The following is a 5,572-nucleotide window of genomic DNA, read 5'->3' on the forward strand; positions in this document are numbered from 1 at the left end:
AGGAATGTACTCTGTCCAACCTAGTTCTCTCTGATTTTTATGACCGGGCGGGGAGGGGGGGGTGGTTAGACTATTTGTAGGCGGAGAAAGAAGATAGACTGATCTAACTGCTATTATGTGAAACTTGATTTTAGGCAAGATACATTCTTTCTCTCCCCCCATTATAATACTTGTGATGCTATCCACATTCTAAAAAGGCTTTTCCTTTCTGGTGGTTTATTTCCTGGAAGATAATTGCCTTAGTTTGAGCTTGGTTTTCTGAAACTCCCACAACAGAATTGCCTCCACGGAATTAAAAGTGGGTTGCCTTCTGTCACACTGAGAATGATCTGGAATGACTGGGCTTGTTGTCGGCAGACCTGGGTCAAGAATTTGGAAGCCAGGTTAATGATGCTCTTGACCTTTGGGTAGACTCTGGGGTGTTGAACTATGGGATGCTCTCCCTGGCGTCTGGAGAATAGGGACGTGACACTCTGCTGTGTGCTTATTTGAGCTTGGAATAGCATCCTGAGGTCATGAACCAAACACAGAGGCCCTGATGTGAGTTGGTTACATCAGTTATATTGAATTATAGTATATAAGATGGTCTATGAAGGGATAAACATTTTTATGTTTGTTTTAACACATCAAAAACTGGCCCAATAACTACTAACTAATTTGGTTGTACTCAGTACAATGTGAACCCAGCAACATCTCTGTGGCCTGCTGCCTGCTGGGGGGATGAAGCCGTGTACTTAGATTCTACATCTGTGGGTACCAGAATGAGCTCATGGCCAACCTGGAGCCAGGGCTCTAAGGTTTTGGAAATATTCATCTTTGTTCATAGAATTCATTGTCACAGTAGTAGTTGGGGGGAAGGGCCAACAAACCAAATTAAAGGGGGAGATAACATTTGGACCCAAGACCAGACACTTTAATCATCCATGGAGAGCTTTACTAACTACAGGGACATTATAAGTCAAATTTCTTCAGCTGTAGCTGGATTTCCAGGCCTCTAGGGGAAGTTCATATGGGAGATAAAGGGTGAGCTGTTCCTTCTTCTGCAGTCTGGACTGTTAGCCATCTTGAGATGTGGTGGAAGCGTCGTTCATACTCATGTAAGGAAAAAAAAAAGGAGAAAGAGGCTAGATCCTTGACTTTCAAGATGGCACCGCAACAGCTATGGCAGAGACAGGATGCTCTGTGTTGCTTCTGTGTCCTCCCCTGCTCTCTTCCTTCCTTGGTTGCTTCTCTGCTTTCTGGGTGATGGGAAGGGCATAACTCCACCCATCCCCAGTAATCAGATTTTGCTATGTACACATTTTTGCCCAAATTTTTGAGGGAAAACTAAGGATGCACATTATACATGGATAGTACTAATTCTGTATCTCCAGAACTGTTTTTAATTTTTTAATTTATGCTTATGCGTTAAAAGTGTAACTCTGGAAAGCAATGGTATCCATATGCAAAATAATACCCTTGCATCTGATAATTGGCTTGGTTTCTAAATAAAAGTAAATAAAATATTGAATTAAAAATTAAAATGAAAGATTTTTTCCCTGGAGGTTTGTGCCACAAATGTAGGTGTGCAAAATACGGTAGGTCTTTGCCTTGTACAGTTGCATCAATTTCTACCATGTTTACTATAATTGACAGAAGATTTTAAAACATCTCCTTTCCTTACCTTCCTGTCCTTTTCTTTTTTTTTTTGTACATCTTCATTACATACTTATCTTCACATTTCCTGTTATTTCAGGAAATGGTGACATGTCCAGACTGATACCTATCTGCTGCCATCTCTCTAGTCTTTCTCATTTTCTCAGACTCTTTCAGATATTCCTTTATTATTGCGGTAGAGAGTACCAGGCAGGGTAATGGTGATGGAGGGGGCAATAATATGTAAGTCAATGGGGACTCTTTCTTAGTGAAGTATGATTTGTTCTTTTTTAAAATTTTTATTGTTTTTTTTTATTTCAATCATTGTTCAAGTACAGTTTTCTCCCCCCTACTCCCATTCCAGCCCCTCCCCCCAACCCTCCCCCCTTCCCCCCATTACCCCCCACCCCTAGTTTTTGTCCATGTGTCCTCCAAATTTGTTCCTGTAATCCCTACCCATTCCCCCCCGAAATTCCCTCTTCTCTCCCCTCTGGCCACTGTCAGACTATCCCCTATTTCAGTGTCTTTGGTTATATTTTGCTAGTTTTTTGTTTTGTTTTGTTTTGTTGATTAGATTCCACTTATAGGTGAGATCATATGGTCTTTGTCTTTCTCTGACTGGTTTATTTCACTTAGCATAATGCTCTCCACTTTCATCCATGCTGTTGCAAAGAGTAAGAGTTCCTTTGTTTCTGCTGTGTAGAATTCCACAGTGTAAATGTACCACAGTTTTTTGATCCATTCATTTATTGATGGGCACCTAGGTTGCTTCCAGCACTTGGCTATTGTAAATTGTGCTGCTATGAACATTGGGGTGCATAGGTTCTTTTGGCTTGGTGTTTTAGTGTTCTTAGGATAGAGTCCCAGCAGTGGAATTGCCAGGTAAAAAGGCAGATCCATTTTTAGTTTTCTGAGGAAATTCCATACTGTTTTCCACAGTGGCTGCCCCAGTCTGCAGTCCCACCAACAGTGCACGAGGGTTCCCTTTTCCCCACACATTGCCAGAATTTGTTGTTTGTTGATTTGTTTATGAGGGCCATTCTGACAGGTGTGAAGTGGTATCTCATTGTGGTTTTAATCTGCATCTCTCTGATGGCTAGTGATGCTGAGCATCCTTTCACATGTCTATGGGCTCTCTGTATGTCCTCCTTGGAGAAGTGTCTGTTCAGGTCCTTTGCCCATTTTTTAATTGTTTGTCTTCCTAGTATGGACTCATGTGAGTTCTTTTTATATATTTTGAACCTCAAACCCTTGTCCAAGATATCATTGCAAATATATTTTACCATACAGTTGGTTCATTTTCATTTTGCTGATGTTTTCTTTAGCTGTGCAGAAGTCTTTTAATTTGATGAAGTCCCATTTGTTTATTCTTTCCTTTATGTCCCTTGCTTTAGGGGACATATCGGTGAAAATATTGCTGCATGGAATGTCTGAGATTTTCCTGCCTATGTTCTCCTCTAGGACTTTTATGGTGTTATGACTTACTTATACTTAAGTCTTTTATCCACCTTGAGTTTATTTTTGTGTATGGTGGAAGATGGTGGTCAAGTTTCATTTTTTTTGCATGTAGCTGTCCAGATCTCTTTACGCCATTTGTTGAAGAGGCTATTTTTACTCCATTTTGTGGTTCTACCTCCTTTGTCAAATATTAATTGACTATAGAGACTGGGGTTTATTTCTTGGCTCTCTGTTCTGTTCCATTGATCAATGTGTCTGTTCTTATGCCTGTACCAGGCTTTTTTGATTACTGTGGCCTTGTAATATAATTTGATGTCAGATATTATGATCCCTTCTACTTTGTTATTCTTTCTCAAAATTGCTGAGGATTTTTTGGGTCATTTATAGTTCCATATACATTTTTGAAATATTCTGTATCTGTGAAATATGTCATTGGTATTTTAATAGGGATTGTGTTAAACCTATAAATTGCTTTGGGTAGTATGGACATTTTGATGATGTTAATTCTTCTGATCCGTGAACGTGGTATATGCTTCCATTTATTTGTATTTTCCTTAATTTCTTTCTTCAATATTCTGTCTTAGTGAAGTATGACTTGGATCACAGGTTAAAAGATTTTCATTCATACAACTTTCAAAACATTAACAATGTCATAGGATTTATAGATTACATGAACTCAGAGAGAGGAAAAGGCGCCTTGAGAAATCATTTTGTTTAGACACTTTATTAAATTGAGTTCTTGAGTGTATGACAGGTTTCCAGCTCATTGTGTCCCTAGCTGTTAGCTCATTGTCCTGTTTGGTTTGTCAGATCAATAAATCTAGTCCAACTCTCTCATGGTACAAATGAGGAGACAGGCCAGAGAGAAAGAGACTTTCTCAAGGTGCATTTGTTTTACCACAAAATAGAAGAGTCTTTTTTTTCTTTCTAGAGCTGAAATTATTCTACAATCAATAGTAATGGCACTGTGGAGAGGTAGATAAAGAGTGTTACTATACCCATAGCTCAGATCTATACATGTATATTCATTCACTGGGATTGCCTTGATTCACCCTTTAGTCCCAGCTTATGAAAACCCAGAGACAATGAAAAGTATCAGTGTAGCTGTGAAAATATTGCTCTCTACACGTTTGCTCTTCCTGCGCCAGAGCCTGCCCAGTGCATACAAAGTAATCCTGGATTATCATTTGTGGTGAGACCAGGGTGCCCTGACTGATCATTCTGAATGTCTTTGAATGAATCTTATAGAACTGAATAGGTTTGACTACCTAAGAGAGACGATACAGATCATTTAAGCCAACATCCCTACATTATTCTGTGCTGTCCGACGCTGTAGCCACTAACCACATGTGGTTATTTAAACTTAAAAATAGCCCTGGCTGGTGTGGCTCAGTGAATTGAGAGCACCAGCCTGCAAACCAAAGGGTCGTTGGTTCGATTCCTAGGCAGGGCACATGCCTGGGTTGTGGGAAGAGTCCCCTGGTCTCACCAGGGGGCACATGAGAGACAACCACACATTGATGTTTCTTTCCCTCTCTTTCTCCTTCCCTTCACCTCTCTAAGAATGAGTAAATAAAATCTTTATTAAAAATTAAATTTAAGTGTAAGTTAATTTAAGTATAATTAAATTATTTAAATAAGGAATTTAAGTATAAGTAAATAAGTAAATTTAAGTATAAGTTAATTAGTTAGGGAAAGACAAATGCCATATGATCTCACTCATATGTGGAATCTAATGAACAAACTGAGCTAACAAGCAAAACAGAGACAGAGTCTTGGATAGAGAGCAGACTGACAGCGAAGGGCGGGGTAAGGACTCATGGACGAGGACAGCACTGTGGTGATTGTGGTGGCAAGGAAAGCAGGAGGGGGATACATAGCAATGGAAATATACAATGAAAAACAGAAAAAATAAATAAAATGGAACATTCTGTGGTACACAATGGAATACTACTCAGCCTTAAAAAAGAAGGAGGTCTTACCATTTGCAACAGCATGGATGGACTTGGAAAGTATTATACTGAGTGAAATAAACCAGTCAGAGAAAGACAAATACTATATGATCTCACTTATATGTGGAATCTAATGAACAAACTAAAATAATGTGAACAAATTTGTAGATACAGACAACAGACTGACAGCTGTGAGAACAGTGGAGGGTTGGGGGGCTGGGTGAAAAAGGGGAAGGGATTAAGAAAAATACTCATGGACACAGACAGACAGTAGGATGATTACCAGAGGGAAAGGGGCTGGGGGAGGTAGAAGAGGAAAGGGGGGATAAATGGTGATGGAATGGGGTGGTGAGCACACAGTATAACATACAGATGATATATTACAGAATTGTACAGCTGAAACCTGTATAATTTTATTAACCAATGCTGCCCCAATAAATTCAATAAAAACTTTTTATAAATTCTGTTCATCAATCCATTTCAGATGCTCAATAGCCACATATCAATAGTGGCTACTGCACTGAATA

This window comes from Phyllostomus discolor, chromosome X (genome assembly GCF_004126475.2).
Source record: "Phyllostomus discolor isolate MPI-MPIP mPhyDis1 chromosome X, mPhyDis1.pri.v3, whole genome shotgun sequence".
Taxonomy (NCBI): domain Eukaryota; kingdom Metazoa; phylum Chordata; class Mammalia; order Chiroptera; family Phyllostomidae; genus Phyllostomus; species Phyllostomus discolor.